Here is a 19,778-nt window from a genome sequence, read left to right as displayed (position 1 = left end):
TGCACCGGTACTTGAAGTTAACCGGTGGAGGCCACAATTTGAAGAGTTGCCCCAAACTGATGTAGTGCCTCTACCGTCTAACCTCAAGCCACCAAAGCTTGACCTAAAACCTTTGCCCTCTGATTTAAAATATGTCTATTTAGGTCAAGATGAGACATACCCGGTGGTGATCTCTGCTCACCTGGAGAAAGAACAGGAGAATATGTTTATATCTACTCTCATTGAGCATAAGGGAGCTTTTGAATGGACGATAGCAGACCTCAAGGGAATCAACCCCTCGATTTGTACTTACTGCATTTATCTTGAGGATAATGCTAAGACCGCTCGACAATCACAACGTAGACTAAATCCAAATATGAGGGAAGTGGTTAAGGCCGAGGTTCTTAAACTATTAGATGTGAGAATCATATACCCCATATCCGATAGTCAATGGGTGAGTCCAACTCAGGTGGTTCCTAAAAAGTCCGGGATCACCATCGTAGCCAATGCTAATAATGAACTTGTGTCAACTAGAGTTACCACTAGTTGGAGAATGTGCATTAACTACAGAAAGCTGAATATCGTCACGAGGAAGGACCACTTTCCTTTGCCCTTCATTGATCAAATCCTGAAAAGGCTAGCTAGTCATTCCTATTACTGTTTTCTTGACAGGTATTCGCGCTACAATCAGATTGAAATCGCCCCTGAGGACCAGGAAAAGACTACATTTACATGTCCTTACGGCACCTTTGCCTACAAAAGGATGCCATTCGGATTATGTAATGCCCCTGCCACCTTTCAGCGATGTATGATGAGTATCTTTTCTGATATGTTGGGAAAATATCTAGAGGTCTTCATGGACGATTTCTCTATTTTTGGTTCATCTTTCAGTGAGTGCTTAGAGAGTCTTAAATGTGTGCTGAAAAGATGTGAAGAGAAGACTTGGTACTTAATTGGGAGAAGTACCATTTCATGGTTCATAAGGAAATTGTCTTTGGACATATTATCTCGTCCAAAGGAATCGAGGTGGATAAGGCAAAAATTGATCTTATCTCTAACCTACCTCCACCCAAGAACATCAGAGATGTGCGATCCTTCTTAGGATATGCAGAGTTTTATAGACGATTTATAAAGGACTTTAGTCTCCTCTCTCGTCCCTTATATAATTTTCTGCAAAAGGATGCACCATACGAGTGGATTGAGTAATGCCAGGAAGCTTTCACCAAGCTTAAGGGCATGTTAATCACTACACCTATCATGCAACCACCCAATTGGAGCCTTCCTTTTGAGCTTATGTGCGACGCTTCTGATTATGCTCTTGGAGTGGTTCTAGGCCAGAGAAAAGATAAGAGGCCTTATGTCATTCATTACGCAAGTAGAACTTTAAATTCTGCCTAAGTGAATTACTCGACTACGGAAAAAGAACTCCTAGCCATAGTGTTCGCTTTGGATAAATTTAGGTCCTACTTGATCGGATCTAAGATCATTATCTACATAGATCATGCGGCACTTAAGTATCTTCTTTCTAAGAATGATTCTAAGCCCCGCCTGATACGATGGATCCTTCTACTCCAAGAATTTGATTTGAAAATTAAAGATAAAAAGGGAGTAAAGAACGTAGTGGCCGATCATCTGTCTCGCCTTAATACCTCTGATTCCCCTGATGCGACCCATATCAATGACATGTTCCCTGATAAACAACTGTTCAAAGTCTCCCATTCGCCTCGGTTCGCTGATATTGCCAATTATCTTGCCACAGGTTCCATACCGACGCATTGGACTGCACAAGATAAGAAGAAATTCTTTACCAAGGTACGTAACTTTTTCTGGGACGATCCATATTTATTTAAATATTGCCCAGACTAAATCTTGAGGAGATGTGTGCCAGATGATGAGCACCAGAGTGTCATCTCCTTCTGTCACTCACAGGCCTGTGGTGGTCACTTTTCTGTTAAAAAGACCACGACCAAGATTTTACAGTGTGACTTTTATTGGCCCACTATGTTCAGGGACACTCATGAGTTTTGCAAGGCTTGTGAGCGTTGTCAAAAATTGGGAGCATTATCCCATCGAAATATGATGCCTTTAAATCCCATCCTTATCATAGAAGTATTTGACTGCTGGGGCATCGATTTCATGAGACCATTCCCCCAATCATTTGAAATTTTATATATTTTACTCACCGTAGATTATGTCACTAAATGGGTCGAAGCAATTCCGTGCCGAAATAATGACCATCGCATAGTCATTAAATTCTTAAAAGAGAACATCCTTTCGCGGTTCGGGACGCCTCGAGCCATCATTAGTGATGGAGGCTCACACTTTTGTAATAAACCATTCGAGAGCTTAATGAAGAAATACGGTATCTCTCATAAGGAGAGCACCCCATACCATCCACAGACAAGTGGATAAGCTGAGATTTCCAATAGGGAGATCAAACATATCCTAGAGAAAACAGTTAACCCTAATCGTAAGGATTGGTCAATCCGATTGACCGATGCCTTATGGGCATACCGTACTGCTTTTAAAACCTCTATTGGAACGTCTTCCTTTAGACTTGTCTATGGGAAAACTTGTCACTTGCCTGTGGAGTTGGAACATAGAGCGTACTGGGTGGTCAAAAATCTAAATTTCAATCTGGACAATGCTGGCTCGCTACGTAAACTTCAATTAAATGAACTTGAGGAAATCCGAAATGATGCATACGAGAACTCGAGAATTTACAAAGACAGAATGAAGGTGTTTCATGACCAACGTATTCTACGGAAATTATTCACACCTGGTCAGAAAGTCCTTTTGTATAATTCTCGATTACATCTCTTTCCAAGTAAGCTTCGATCTCGTTGGACTGGCCCTTACATTGTGGTCACTGCGTATCCTCATGGGGCCATTGAGATAAGAGATCCTGACAATGACAAGGAGTTTAAAGTAAATGGACATCGGTTAAAGCCATTTGTCGAGAAATTTGATTCAGAGGACATGTCCATACCTCTAACTGATCCTGTTTACCAGAATTGATCTCCTAGTCTGATGGAGGTATAGGTTGGTTTCCTGTTTTCATAAGACTAGGATAGTTTCCTTTAGGTTATTTTAGAATAGACGGTAAACTTAGCGCTCCTGGGAGTCAACCCAGCTTTTCATTCTGTTTCATTTTCCTAGTTAGTTAGTTCAATGTTTGTGGGTAACATTGCTGCAAACCCTCACAAGACTACAACTCGTCCACTAGGGGCAACCTAGGGGTTTAAAGGTTTGTTGCATACGCTAAATGCAATCGAGAGCACCTGCGAAAGTGCTATAGGTAGGATTGTGTTTTTGTTATTTTTATTTTACTGCTGTCGGTTTCTCTCTTGTGCTGACCCGCTCTTACGTAGATATCTTTGGAAAGCCTCTTGATTCTTCCGTCCAGGTACTATCTTTCCATCACTCCTCTTATATTTTGTCCCATGTGCATTGCATGCTTATTTCTTTTACATTGAGGACAATGTAGATTTTAGGTTGGGGGTGGGAGATTAGGTTTTCTAGTCAGTGTTTTCTTAGTTTTGAGCTAAAATTGTGAAAATTCTAAATTTTTCTGGAATTTCATATGAATTCAAAGTGATTTTGATGGCCATCTGGGACACTTGGAAGTGCAAAATACATGATGTTGGTAATTTATAACTCTTGGATTCAGTTATCTGTTAGATTTCACAGCTAAGTTTGAAATGTTAATCCATTATTAGAAGTTGTAAACATTGATTGAGTCATGAATTCTCAGGACATATCTCGCTTGCACATTAAGGTTTCAGTTCGATATTGAATTGTAACTTGGTGATCATTAAGCATGGAAGGAACCAACCTGGGGAATTGTCCATCTTGTTCAATACAAAAACAAAAACAAAAAAAAATGAATGAAAAAAAGAAAAAGAATACCCAGTAAAAAAAAAACAGTGTCATCAGGAAGAGTTGGGTGTACGATCTTCAACATAAGTTTGCTCCTTATAGGTGTGGATGCGATTCCCTTTCCCCTCGATGGAAAAATCAAAAGCTGGAAGAATAAAAAATAAAATAAAATAAAATAAAAAAGAGAATTGTAAGGCAATTTCTGGTTTAGGTTTTTGGTTGTTTTGAATGCTTAGTTGATCATCAATGTATCATAGGAATTGATAATTGGATCTCTTAATGATGGTAAGTCGTGATTACACTATACACCCATGGAACTCGATGTTTAGAATTGTTCTAATTAATGGATTAATATTTGAACTTGATTATGAAGTTTACCGTGAGCTTGATTTCAGGAGAAAGTAATGCCAACAATCATGAATCGTAGACTTCTATTTCTGGATTATTTTCAAAAATCACTCAAGTTTATAAAAATTATTCTGTAATTTTCAACTTATCTTTCGCATACTTTGCTTAGGACGAGCAAGATGCTGGTTGGGGGTTGTGTTGAGGGTCAAATATTGCATATTAGACCCCAGTTATTGCTTGGATTTACGAACATGATACCATTTAACGGCCCGCTTTAATCATGTTTGTGATGCAGAGTGTATTTACGAGCGTGGACTGAAAAGAGAGCTTAAAGCATGGATTTAATGCTCTGATGACACTAAAGGCAAGGGACGGACTCCAGGGGACCAAGATCGATGGAATTACATGCCAGGGATCCGCGAAAATCGAGAAACTGAAGCTCAAGCGGCCTAAAAGTCAGCCAGAATGCAAGATCACTGGGTTTCCATCATCTGTTCGACTCAAAACTTTATACATGGCTCGAGGACCAAAAACTAACCGTACACGTCAAATTTTAGCCATTGGATCCTCATGGAAGTGGCTAAACTGATAGATCAGTCCATAAAACCCTGATTTGGGGCCCACCCGCTGTCCGGATACTCTTCAACTTCGGTCCCCATGGTTCAAATGAAATGGGGAACAAGATGGATGGTGTGGATTTCTCATATACATCAAGAAAAGACCCAATTTACATGGTGCATGTGCATAACACACATGCACTGGACGTGCACCGTCGGGCAGCCCGGTCAAAACCAGGCTGACCCGACCCGTCTCCTGCACCAAGACAGCGGACGGATGTTGTCCGTCCGTTCTTTGCTAGTGGGCTTCATCCATCACATATTTCGACAATCAGAGCCGTCCATATGCTCCGCAGGGTGGCCAAAACCGTCGCCTAGCTTTCCTTTTGGTACCATGTACGTACAGACAGGCAGATCACCTTTCAAACCCAGGATGGACGGCAGAACAGAAAACGACGTGGGCCACACCGAATCTAGTTTAAAGCTAGCCATTTCCATTTGGTTTTTCGAGTATAGTTCAATGATCGGTGTGGATTTCTCAACCGACGTCAATCATGGGTCCACCGACTTCCACGGCGTGAATTCGCGGGCTCTGTTTCGCAACAAAGGCTCCGGTTGATCGTTGTGGACCCCACTCATTGTCCATAGAGTCAATCAGAACCGTCCATTCGAATTATAGGAGGGTTTAAACCAAGATCTAGTTGATCTTGGTTTGAAACATGGCGGACAGAAGGTGAAAAAACGAATGGACGGCAGAACTATGTTACATGATGAGCCAGGTGGGCCGCATCAAAAGATGTCCAATCACCGTCCATCCTACCGAAATTTCTCAAGGAAGCTGATGAACGAAGTGGATGTCTCACGCAACGTTCACCATGGACCCCACCGAGCTCCACAGCATAACAGCGTGCGCAAGTTGGTTTCAATGTCCGAAACCGACGCTGTTTTGTCGATTATATGATCATGGGCATTGATCATATGGCAGATCTGGACCGTCCATCGTAAAGATCAGCCAGAAACGTCCCAGGAGACGTTGATTTCACGGACGAAGTGCAAGGAAATCAAGAGCTTTGAGTCCCCGAGTTTAGCTGCGTAAAGGAGTTATGCGGCTGTTGCTGCGAAAGCCGTTTCATACCGACTCCAACACGTTCTCTTGTGCATGAGAACTCTTAGCCGGCTGTTTCAGCCTATAAGAAAGAGAGAGAAGGAATGTGAGGAAAGGAAAGCGAGGGACGTGGAGCTGGACATGGGCTCGACGTGGAAGGTGTGGCTGCACGTGAGCAGAGAGAGAGATATCTGGTTTTTCTCTTGTTCTTTTCTTTTTCTTTTTATTTTGAATTTAGTCTAATCATGCCCGTGATCGGCTAAACCTCTTAGCTGGGGCTAAGAGGGGAAGCTTGTGGCGTGATGGGACTGACTCTATGCCTTTGATTTATGCTAGACTGATTGATGTTGATTTTAGTTCAATTAAGAGGAATACTTTCAGTTTGTTTTAATGGTTTGTTGTGACTGAAATTACAATAGATCTGTAATGGCTTTGAGTATTTCTCCCTCCTTTTGATGTTTATGACGTCAGGAAGCCCTGTTGTTCACCATCGTCTCAGGGGCATGGTTGGATGACGGTATCCTTCCTAACCTTCATGCATTGTTGAGTGGTTGGTAATTAGTTTAATTCTGTTGGTTGCTTTGCCTCCTAGGCATGGTTTGATGATGGAATCCATTCTAATTCATATACCTTTCATCTCTTTAAAACTATATTAAAAGAAGTTCAGTTTAATTTTCATGGTGATGGCATAAGATCTCCCTGATCTCTACAAGTGGATCCTCTGAATCCCCAGTTTCCCTTCCCTGAATTGTTTAAGTTTTAGATAATTATTCCACAATTATTCCTTAAATTCTATTTGATTTAGATTATATCTTAGTCTAGTTCTAGTTCTACTTAGTTTCAGATAACGTACAGGTATCAGTCCCTTGAGATTCGACTTCGGTCTTACCGAGTTTATTACTACATCACAACCCTATACTTGGGGAGTGTACACCTCTTTATAACTAGTGAAAGTGGAGATTTAGTCATGATTACTCTGAGCCGTCGGTTTTAGGCTAAAAGAGTAACGGGGTTGATTTGGTCTATTATTCAAGATCCGAGCCTTATCTGACTCTGCCCCGGTTAGATCTTTAATTTAGTCACGCTTGCCTTGATTAGTTAGTGAAGGGTCGGTTAGATTTGGGCCATCTAGCCTTAAGTTTTAATGAATTCCCATAATGGCCCTCTAGGACTATTCATTGGCTTTGGGGCGGGCCCAACACCCCCCCGGCCACCAAATTTGGTGGGTAGGTGCCTCATGACCCGATGAGAGGTCATATAAAATTTGGGAACAAATGGATGAACGAATATGGGATTTAAGTAAACGGTTCCGATCTTTAAATGGTCCTATGGGGCCCATTTCATGGATTGGAGCGGTTCTGGTGGCCCTCTGGCCCTAAAACTTATAGGGCAGGTGCTCCATGATCCGATGAAGGGCCATGCAAAATTTGGAGACGATCGGATATAGGGTTTGGTCGTACGGGTTTGATTTGCGATCAATGGTCACCGTGCCACGATCGGGACCCAGATTTTGTGAGCGGGCGTAGACAAACACATTAGACCTTTACCTTAAATTTGGAAGAAATCCAACTGCTGAAATGCCTGAAATTCCAGTTTTATTTACTAGTTCCAGATTCCAATTCTGGCATTGGTGGGGTGCATTTGGCAAGTGTCATATTCCAATTCTGGGTGTCCACTGGGTCCGTGGTCTACGATGGACCACAAGCCCAGTGAGATCTTCAGTTCCCTAAATTTTTAGATTTTTTTCTGACCCTCCTTGGTCGCTGGGTGACCCACACGGGTTGTCATTAAGTGTAAACAGGCCATTTGGCTTGACTTCGGTTAGATCTTTGGGTCCAATGTGAGTGAATTATGGGGCTAAACTTGATGTTCAAATGATCGGGCGGATTCGTTGGCTTCCCACGGTTGATTAAACGGACTGGTGTAGTTCGTTACTGGTTCCACCTGTGTTTAAACTATCATTGAGTGCTAATGGTCATTAAGTGATGTTATAAGTTAATTAATAAAAAAAAAATTTCAAGGATTTTTTGGAAATCCAAAATAGTGAAAATCCAGGATGTTACAATCTATCCCCCTTAAAACAATTTCGTCCCCGAAATTGCCTAAGGGTAATAAGCAAAGATTTTATTATTTTATTTGCCTAAGTTTTATTGATTTCAAGTTTATATACATGGTAGGGTGTATACTATCTATACTAGTTTGACTCATTTTAGTATACCCCCCTTAAAACTTTTTCATCCTGATGGTTTAGTACAATTTATTTAATTATCTATTTATTTTTAAAGATTTGGATTCATAACGACGATTTCTCTCTATCTAGAGTAAAAATATCTGTTTTCAATATTAGACTAATATGGAGAGATGGTTGTAGTGGGCTTGAACCCGATACGTCGATCATCTACCTGACCAGGGTAGAAGACTCATCGTATCCCTTATTCGTCCTGGTGGATCCAGGTCCTCTGCTCGGTCAAAGCAGTGAGTCCATTGGTAGTCGCCCAGGATTGAGAATTGGGTTAGGCCGCAAATACTTCGTAAATCTATAGTTCCGTAATTCCGTAGTCCGATTATTCTTAACATTTGGAAGATATCAACATCTATTTAAAAGTTCAAGTTTCTCATTTATAATATTTTAGTGGGTGGTGAGTCTCCCACAGTGCCTACGATCAAACGACTATCTTAGAAAGGTTTCCAAGAACTTAAGGTTCCTCTCAACATTACCATTTTAATCCTATGATTAGTAAATTATGGGCAAATCACGCTTTGGTTTCATAAATTTTAACAGGGAAGGAATAATTGAAAGTTTTAAGGTATTCTGGTGGTTTAGAGTGCTAATAACGCTAATATGGACGCAGTAAGATAATTATTCATACAAGCATTCACAAGACGATAAGAAAATTCCAAAACAATCCATACATTCATATTGAATTCAAAATGCCATGGCCAGTTATATCTTACAGTATGGATTTACATGTATTACTAGATACTCTAAACGTAAAGAAAAAAAAAAGCAGACAAATCAAGCAGGAGTTTTGATTATCTTCAATATACATGGTAGTTGTCCTAACTAACTCAAAATAACTACTAATTTTTGTAAAGTTAAGCTATTATTCTTCTGGGTCGGACGAGGACAGGGGTGCCTCCTCCCCTTTGCTGCAGTAATTCAAGGCTCATGAAGTGATGAGGGTGATTTGGAGAGAGCTAATGGAGTCAATCAAGACTCAACTTCTGCTACAGCTCCAACAGGACAACAAAGGCAACTTATCGGATGGAATACCTAGCCCAAGCTATTGAAGGATCAGATCACACCATCCAGGTCGATGTTTTGGATCCTAGAGGCAACTTAAATCCCATTGATTATGTGGACTACATAAAATCCCTAGCAGCTTTCTTTATCTGGAAAGCTTTGAAGAATGGAAAGAAATTAAGGTCTGTGGCCGCAAAACTCAAAGGGTGTGCTCGTTTGGTGGCAACAACACCAATTGACCTATGAAAGGAAGGGAATAGAAAAGATTAATAATTGGGCTAAAATGAAGTTGAAAATGGACAGTAAATTGTTGCCTCTTAATTATTATCAAACCTTATATAAAAATTTTCAATTGCAACAATCTAATGATCAATCTATACTAAAGTATATAAAATCATTTTTTACAAATCGTTGGGTTTTGTGAATGAGCTTATGAGAGTGAATGAGTGGATAGTTTTGAATGGGTTTTGTTGAAGGGGAAGGTGATGAGAATGGGTTTGAGATGATGTTGAGAATGGATTTGTTGATAGGTTTGTGAAGGAGGAGAAGATAGGTTTGTAGATGTTGAGTGAGGTAAATTTAGAGATGAGTTTAAGAAAATGGATTTGAGGGATGGTGACCCTAGAAAGGCCGCGGGAATGGAAAGAGGAAAAACATCATCTCCTCAATGTGGTATGAATCTTGATTACATAAGAAAATAAGAAAACTTACAATATTTTAGTGAAGTCTGCATCGAATATGAACATAGAAAATATTAAACAATCAAACTCACCCTATTCGAGAGTTGTAGTTCAATCGTACTAGAAACTATTTGAAGTAGGAAAATATACTAAAAATAATCTAATTTAATCATAGAAGACAATTTTTATCATGGTTAGAAGTAATTTTTAAAAAGAAACAAAATACTAAAACTCCAATATGAAAAAAAAAATACACTTGGTTCATTGGCAACCCACAGGACATCAATCTTCATCTGTTAACTGATGTCATAGATATACCAGAAATTTCAAGGAGGCTATTCTATGAAACTGGGCATTTTGGCACATTTTGTAGGTTAAGAGGTTCCTACATGTATAGAAAATTCTAAAGTGGTAGAAGAATGTATTGTAGAGACTACGTAGGATTATCTAGATAGTTTCTAAAGTTTTCTTAGCCGCAGGATCACATCGTAAGTCCTATCTTATCTATTCATGTAAGGTAGCTAAAATGATCTTAGGTCTACATAAGGAAGACGGGTCCTCATTTGTAACTAATCACATAAACCTCATTCTTGAGTTCTAGTATAACAAATTCACTTACCTTGAAGGCTCTCTTATGTTACTCTCCTCTCCAAAATAGCGTGACTACACTATGGTGGTAGGCTAACTCACTCGCAACGAGGGTGTGTGCGAATGCTTCATAGTCTGCACTTAGGGAAGTACTCGAGATATGACACTAGGATCCAGGAGCTGGCCATGGCGGAGCCTCACATTGACTACCCTCGCATCTTGACATGGTCCCATCCAGTACTAAACCCAATACAACTATTACATACACACCTCAAATGATGAAGCCAAGCAAGCAAATTAGGCGATAGAGTCAAACAAGCTATACCATGTATATACATATATATATTTTTTAAATCTCACTTTTTTTACAGTAGGCTTTAATCAACGAAGTATAATTAACCCCATTCGGCAAAATACCCTTCTCACCCATTATCAGCAAAATGTCCGATGCAACTTCTGTCTTACCCAACTCACCCCATCCATCAATTAATGAATTACAAGTCACCACATTTGGTTCCATCTTATGAAATATTATAATGAACTCAACTTAGATAGGACCCAAATCAGACCTAAGAAAACTATTTATTAGTTAATATAAGAAGGTCTACAGGGTCTTTTAAAACAAGCATGCATGTATGATAAGTACCAGCCTTTTAAAAAAAAAAAAAACCCTATGTGTGGCCCACTATGACATGTAAGTATCATCCAACTCGTCCATTAGATGCACCCGGTTGTTAGTCCTAGATCCCAATATCTAGCCTAATCCATCACATGTTTTTGGAAATAATAAATAAATAAAAACTCGACTCAATGTCTAGTGGGTTGGGTTTCATGGATGATGAAAGGGATTTGAGAGAAATGGGTTGTGGTTTTTGGAATGAGGAACAGAAGGGCTAGGAGAGGAGTCTTCAAGTGACTCCACACATGTTTAAAACAAAAAAAGGGCCACCCATTGGCCGCCTGGGAGGGGGCCATTGTAACGTTTCTTATATATTTAGTAATAGAATTTTTTTTTAATAGTTTATCATTAAGCTTAATCTCACTTTACAAAATTTTATTTTATTTCGAGTTGCAGAAAAGAAAAAATATATATATTAAAATTCTAGAAGTGACATTTGTCTGAAACTAATGATTTTTTTTGTAAGATTGCACGATGTCTCTATTTCTTGTAAGGTTTCTTGTACTTTTGGTAATTAAATTATTTTTAAAATTTTTATAATGTTTTATCATTATGTTTAAAGATATCTCACAAAATTTCATCTCATTTGGAGTTGTAAATAAATTATTAAAATTCTAGGAGTAACAGCTGTCCGAAATTAATAATTTTTAGATAGTTGACAGAACATCATAATTTTAACTGTATAATAATTTTTATTTTATTTTTTTCTTATTTTTATATAAAACTAGACTAATCAAGCTTCAATATGGCTTTTGAATTACCTAAATCGGAGTTGTAACGAAGGAGATATGAATTTTCGAAGTCAACCCAAATTCGTAGAAAATTTTGGTGGGGGCAACGCGAGTCGGTGGGGACCACGCAGGCCGGCGGGGGCAACGCGGGCCGACAGGGGCCACGCAGGCCTTTAACTTCTCGGGTGGTCGATATCTTCCAACATGCATATCTCACAAACTGGAAAGAATTATTCAACATGCCATATATGAATTTGGGGTAGGAGAAGTCGATCTACGCAATGGGCCTATCTATTTCATAAAATTCCTCCCAGTTAGGGGCCAAAATTCAATTTGTTCTTCAATTTCACTATTTTTGATAAATTTTCGTTCACCCATAACCCTTTACCTCCAAATGGGTCAAAACTATCAGACTTGGCCCGATACTCTCTCATTTGATCTAGGACGATGGTTTTGACCGTCAAATCGTTCAGTCTCCGGCTCGTTTCTATCAACGTCCTGAAAAAAGTAAAAGACAGAGTGATGGTAAGTGAAGATTTTAAGGGGATAGGTTGGGGAGAGGAATTTGGACTTAGGTCTGTTTGGCCAGTGATATTAAGCTGCACTAAATGGGATTACAATGCCAATCCCAGCTCAAGATTAGGAATGGCACGTCTAGAACAAGTGTGGGATGGACTCAAGTTTACTTCACAGGCTTTGCTAAATGAGCCTTGCGTTGGAAGGTATAATGTAGGATTTTCAAATCCCAGGATGACGAATTTCTAAGCATATTTGGGAAGGAAAACCCGGGATTTACCCTTAATTGAATACATCCCGACGGGGCATTATAGAACATGGGATGCACACATCCTAAGGACAATACCTTACCTGCATTTATCGTTACTCTAAAATTCATTCCACCCTGATCCCACCTATTTCAGTTGGCCCAACGGGCCCTAGGAACCTGGTAGACTACTAGCTAAATTTTCTAGTTAATCGAATCGAATCTTGCCGTCAAGTTTCCAATTTCTTGCCCGAGAATGAGCCGTGGCACTATAAGACTCTCGGATCTCTTTCTCTAGCATCATTATTCCCTCTCTCGCTACCCATTCTTAACTCCTTGGAAGTCCTACCCTCCGTCTACAATTGTAAGTTCAGGGTCTGGGATGCTTCCTAGCGTTCTAAGTCCCTGTTGCATTTTCTAATATGTATCCTCTCAAGTTAGCGGACGCGTTAGTGAGTTCATGACCCATGGCCCAAAGTATTCCAAACTATTACTCTGATACCACCTTGTAATGCCCTGGAAATCGGGAGTCATGCATACGCTCAACTCCCGAGTTTCCGAGGTCACTTATAACCGGTTTTCATTAATATGCGATTAATCCAGTCTAAATGCGCATTCTGGAATTTTCTGGAACATGAAGCACAATCACACAAGTCTACTGAAATAGAAGAAAATCAACTATACCTATATATACATGTCCAAAAGAATATAAACAAGCGCACAAGGTGATGATCAGGGTCAAATATTGCATATCAGACCCCAGTAATTGCCTGATTTTACGTACATGATAAGGTTTAACGCCATATTTTAATTGTATTTTTGTTACAGGATGAAGTGAGGAGCGTTAATTGAAAATTGATGTTAAAGGCTGGATTTCATGATCCAAAGTCTCCAGGGCACAGGATGGACTCCAGAGAACCAATAATGAAGATTTTACATGCCTGGGATCTGAGGAAAGCAAGCCAAAGGGGCCCGAAAAGGGTCCAGAATGCAAGATCACATGGTTCCCGCTATCCGATCAGTTCGAAACTTAATACATGGGATGAGGGCCGTAAATTAACCGTACATATTAAATTTCAGCCATTAAAGATCTCGGGAAGTGAGCCAACTGACAAATCAGCCCGTTAATCTCCAATTTGGGGCCCACTTGATATTTGGAACTGCTTCAAACTTGGTGTTGACGGTTGAAATTATATGACAAAGAAGATGGACGGATTGGATTTCTCGAAATCATCACAGTGGACCCCACATTGAGTGACATGTGCATGGTGCACATGTGCACTGACCGAGCACCGAACGGGCTTGCGTCGGGTCAGCAGCGCTGACCCGACTACGTCTTTGAAAAGGAAACCTCCGTTTCCAGCGTCCGCGGCAGCCGACCGTTGTCGTCGGTTGTGGGGCCCACCTATTGTCCAAATGGACAATCCAAACCGTCCATCCGCTTCCTGAGGTCGATATCGTCATCGCCTAGATGTCCGTTTGGTTCCATACATATGTACGGACGTTGATCGCTGAAAAAACGTAAAATGGACGGTGAGTTCAAAACTCCGTGGGTTGCACCGAATCCACCCCAAAACCAGTCAATTCCTACTGATTTTTCGAGCTGAAACCAATGGACGACGTGGATTCCTGTGAAAAGTCCAGGAATGGGCCCCACAATCATCGCAGCGTCGGTTTGGCGTCCGCGTAGCGTCTTCCGCTGGCCGTTTTTGCGAAGGTTTGTGGGCCCCGTACGTCACGCGTACGGCCGATCTGACCCGTCCATCGTGTAGAGGGCTTCGAGAGCTTCAAAACCATGTTGATATTCTTCGCCCATGCGTACACACGTGTGCGGTACAGAGGCCACAAACAGGCCGTCTTGTGACGTTCAAAACTGTTTTTTTTGAGATTTCTTCTGTGGGCCGCGCTAATGGACCTTCAAAACTACCCATTCTTGACTGAAATTTCGTCCTGAATCCAATGGACGGGGTAGATTTTCCAGAAAATGCCTCTGTGGGGCCCACCGATCACGGCTGCGAAAATTTGTACTCCGAGTCCTTCTACGACTCTGCCACCGACCTCAGCCATCCAGCAGCTATAAAATGGGAGTTTTGGACGTGGGAAAGGCATTCAGAACCAGGGGATTCCAGATCTGGAGCAAGGGAGAGAAGAAAGAGAAGAAAGAGAAGAAAGAAGAGAGAGAGAGAGAGATTGTTTGGTTTGATGTTTTTTTATGAATTTTATTTAATATTTTTTATGAATTTTATGGGTCACTAATCTCTCAGCTAGGGCTGAGATGAAGCCCTTAATTTGATCAGCTCTTGTATTGGTTGATTTACTTTGAATTTCAATTAATTTGTTTCTTTCTCTAAGTGGGCTTTATGGGTTTAAATTCTATACTTCTCCATCTATGAACTTGATTAAAGTATATATATGGATGTTGTTTGGATGCTTATTATAGGTGCTTATGTCGGATCAAGAACAAGTTTCCTATAGAGGAAGAAACAGGGTGCTTTAATGAATGTACATTCCATGTACCCGACCAAGGATATGGGATATGTCATTCATGGCATTGCTTAAAGGAATTAGACAGTTTGTATGCCCGATTAAGGACACAGATTGTGCTTTCTCTGTATAAGTGGTATCAATCTAGATCAAGGTGAATCAACAGACAAAACAAGGGTTAAGATAATTAGGGGTGGATTCGAAAGTCCTAGTGCTCTCTCTCTGATTGAATTTTCTTCCCTGTTCTTAATTAATTATTTTTCATAAAATTGTGCTTAGCAATTCATTCCATTATTTGTTGGATTAGTTAAGGAGAATCATATATTTGAATTGTGACGACCAGTCCTCGTGGGAACGATCTCGTAATACGTACCGTATCTACATCTGATTCGTATACTTGCGAGTTTAAAAATCATTTAAATCATGTTGGTTTAAATAAAACATCAAGTTTTTGGCGCCGTTGCCGGGGACTGTTTCGTTCCAAATTGGATTTAGGATTTTGACTAACTTTAGGTTAAAATTTTTTTTTAGAAACTAACCTATTTCCTGTTTTGTAGGGACCTGACATAAACTACTACTTTGGTAATCTCTTTCCAATTTTTCTATTTTTTTTCTAATTTCTATTTTTAGAATTAAGGTTATATTTTTTCAGAAAGTTTCTATTTCCAGGCTATTTTATTTATTTTTAGAAATTTTCCCTTTTTAGAAACTAACTTAGCTTTTATTTTCTAAGATTACAAACTTTTTTTTTTTTTTTTTTAGAAATTAACCGTTGCTTAGGATTTTTTCTAGCATTATTTTAGTAAATTTAATTTATTTTTGTTTTCTTTTTGTTTATAGGAATTAAGGAAGGAAGCTGCTAAATAACATTGTCTTCAAAAGGAGGAGCTCTTCTTCAGACATCAATCATCTCCTTTTCTGGGTTCTTTCTTCCCATTCTCATTTACATAATTTTAACTTGTTTTAGAATCTCACAGTTTATGCTAGGACGTAGATCTCTGGATTTAGAACTAGCACCGTTTGATCCTAAGATTGAAAGAACAATTCGTGAAAGATTGAGAAATAATTCTGTTGAAATGGCGAATGAGACTGAAGTTAAAGCTCTCAAAGATTATTCAGCTCCTGTCCAATTTAATGCGCCTTCATGCATAGTGTTGCCAACCACTACGGCAACACACTTTGAACTTAAACCTGGAGTCATACAATTGTTGCCATCCTTTTATGGATTGGACAAAGAGGACCCATATCATCATGTGAAAGAATTCTTAAACATTTGCTCCACCTTTAAGTTCCAAAACTTCTCAGACGATTCGATCCGCCTACGCCTGTTTCCTTTTTCTTTGAAGGATAAGGCGAAAGCATGGTTGAATTCTCTAGAAGTTGGATCTATCACTACATGGGACCAACTGTCTAAGAAGTTCTTAAACAAGTTCTTCCCCGTTCACAAAACCAATGCCCTCCGTAGAGAAATCACTAACTTCACACAAAAAGAGGGCGAGCACTTTCATGAATGTTGGGAAAGATGGAAGGACTTGCTTCTTAAATGTCCTCACCATGGTTTTGAGAAGTGGCAACAAGTTCAATACTTCTATGACGGTCTGACACCACAGAACCGTCGCATGGTTGATGCCACCAGTGGAGGGTCATTCATGACCAAAAGTGACGTCGAAGCGTGGAACTTCTTTGAAACTTTGTGCGAAAATTCCCAGCAATGGGATTATTCAAATAGAGGTGATAGAAGTCCCCAACAACAAAAGAGAGGTGGTATATATGAGATAGGAGTCATACCAGAGCTAAGTGCCAAGCTTGATAACCTGACAAAGAAAGTTGATGCTCTGGTATTGAATAATGGACCACCACAAACAGCTCAAGTCGAGGCATATGCCACATGTTCCAGTCCTGCCCATCCTATGCAGTCTTGTCCATCTGGTGCAGCATTCCCAGAACTTCTCTCTGAACAAGTTCATGCTATGAACACTTTTCAAAAATCTGGGAATGATCCTTACTCGAACACATACAACCCAGGGTGGGCTAGACATCCAAATTTCTCTTGGGCAAAAGGACCACAACAAGGAGGACCATCTGGAAATCCTCCCATGCAACCGCACCTCCAAGTTGGCAGTCAACAACCTCAACAATTTTCACAATATCAACAACTGTCTACACAATCAAGGAAACCATCTCTTGTGGATACACTCCATCTTTTCATGCAGAGTTCTCTCCAATTCCAAAAAGACACCCAACAAACCTTACTGGCCAACCAGCAAAGCTTACATGCAAATGCACAATCCATTGCCAAGCTGGAAGTACAAATGGGTCAACTAGCTGCCACATTGAGTGAGAGAGAGAAGAGCAAGTTCCCTAGCCAACCTGAGGCTAATCCAAAGGGACAGTATGAGATTGGCTCTAATTCCAACCAAGGGCAATATCATGAACAGGCCAAATCGATCACTACCCTTAGATCAGCAAGCAGATTGATAACAGAATAGAAATGCCTGGGGATGAATCAAATTCTAAAACAGAAGATCAAGATGAAGCAGAGAGCCATACCAATGCATCCAAAGTCCAAAAACTCTCTGACTCTCCAAGAGCCACGAATGTGCCACCTTATGTGCCCAAAGCACCCTTTCCTCAACGTCTGGCACCAATAAAGAAAAGAAATAACTTTGATGAAATCTTGGATGTGTTTCAAAAAGTGCAAGTCAACATCCCGTTGCTTGACGCTATCAAGCAAGTCCCTGCTTACGCTAAGTTTCTTAAAGATTTATGCACTCAAAAGCGTAAGCAGAATGTTCATAAGAAAGTCTTCCTTGCAGAGCAGCTCAGCTCCATGATTCAACATAACCCCTCCTAAATTTAGGGATCCAGGAGCTCCCACCATTTCTTGCGGCATAGGAGATCATAAGATCGGGAAGGCATTACTTGATTTAGGGGCGAGTGTCAATTTGTTACCATATTCGGTCTATGAGCAGCTAGGACTTGGTGAGTTGAAACCGACTAAGGTAACATTACAACTAGCCGATAGATCTGTCAAGGTGCCCCGGGGTGTTATTGAAGATGTGTTAATCCAGGTTGATAAATTTTATTTTCCAGTGGATTTCATAGTTATAGATACTCAGCCTGTCCAGAATCTTCATAGTCAGATCCCAGTCATTTTGGGTCGTCCATTTTTGGCCACATCTAATGCTATTATCAATTGCAGGAATGGAGTTATGAAATTGTCCTTTGGTAACATGAATATTAAACTCAATGTTTTCAATGCAGGACAACAACCCTCAGATTTGGATGACATATTTGAAGTGGACATGATCGAGAGCCTTGTGCAGGACTCCTTCCATACATCTTTTGAAGATCCTCTTGAGACCTGCTTAGCACAATCGGGCATGGATTTTGACATTGATAGTCCCATCCATGAAGTCAATGCATTGCTCGACTCTACTCCTATATTGGAGACTGAAAAATGGAGAGCGAAAGTGGAACCTCTCCATCCCTCTGAGACCCTTCTTGACAGCATAGCTTCCGACTCTGAGAAGACAAAGGCGAGCAGGCTGCTTAATGTTCTTAGAGCATATAAGGCAGCAATTGAACGGAAGATAGTGGAAATACAGGGAGTATGCCCCACGATATGTATGGATCATGCTGTGGAAATGTCGCATAACATGCAAAGGAAGCGTGATCCTAACATAGAAGAAGTCGTTCGAGCAGAAGTCCTTAAATTATTTGACGACAGTGTCAGTTGCCTTATTTCAGATAGCACAGTTCATGGGAACTCACATCACTTGTCTGGGATCGGTTAATGAAAGTGTTGAGGTAATTTCTTTGGCGGACCCCGGTTATAAAGATTATTTCATTCATGGTCCGTTCTTGTCTGGCTGAAGACGTTAAACTTAGCGCTCATGGGAGGCAACCCAGCCTTTTGCTTTATTGTATTGCTTTTTATTTCATTCATTTTCATTTTTCTGAGTTAGTTACTTCAATGTTTGTGGGTAACATTACTGCAAACCCTCACGAGACTACAACTCGTCCACTAGGGGTAACCTAGGGGTTTAAAGGCTTGTTGCATGCGCTAAATGCAATCGAGAGCACCTGCGAAAGTGGTATAGGTAGGATCTTCTTTTCCTTTTCTTTTTGTTATTTTTGCTTCTGTTAATTTCTCTCTTGCCCTAACTTGCTCTTACATTGATAATTTTGGGAAGCCTCTTGATTCTCCGTCCAGGTACTATCTTTCCCTCATTTCTCTTTTATTATTCGTTGTCCCATGTGCATCGTATGATTATTTCTTTTACATTGAGGACAATGTAGATTTTAGGTTGGGGGTGGGAGATTAGGTAACCTAATCAGTATTTTCTTGGTCTTGAGCAAAATTTGTGAAAATTTTAAATTTTTTCTGAATTTCTATTGAATTCAAAGTGATTTTGAAGGATAGTTGTGATTTTACCATTATAAGCTACATGATGTTGGTAACTAATGACTCTTGGATTCGGCCATCTGCTTGATTTCACAGTCCATTTTGATTTGTTAATCCATGATTAGACGTTGTGAACATTGATTGAGTCATGATTTCACATATCACATCTCGCTTACACATTAAGCTTTCGGTTCGATAACTGAATGATTAACTTGGTAAAAAGAAGAATTAAAAGGCTAAGTCATATAATCTTCACCATAGGTTTGCTCCCTATAGGTATAGATTTGATTCTCCATAGTTGACTTATAAAAAATGAGGCGACGAGTTTTCGCC

At 40.1% G+C, this 19,778-nt stretch overlaps 1 non-coding gene across 1 annotated transcript; it reads right to left on the bottom strand.

Annotated features, from left to right (window-relative positions):
- Nucleotides 1–16,491: 16,491 nt before the first annotated feature.
- On the bottom strand, nucleotides 16,492–16,598 carry LOC131244723 (small nucleolar RNA R71). The gene has a single exon (XR_009170500.1). It is a non-coding gene; the product is annotated as a small nucleolar RNA R71 (small nucleolar RNA).
- Nucleotides 16,599–19,778: the final 3,180 nt, after the last annotated feature.

The sequence above is a fragment of the Magnolia sinica genome, chromosome 4, assembly GCF_029962835.1.
Source record: "Magnolia sinica isolate HGM2019 chromosome 4, MsV1, whole genome shotgun sequence".
Taxonomy (NCBI): Eukaryota; Viridiplantae; Streptophyta; class Magnoliopsida; order Magnoliales; family Magnoliaceae; genus Magnolia; species Magnolia sinica.
Note: the sequence above shows the minus strand (reverse complement) of the source record. Positions and strands in the feature narration are given on the sequence as shown.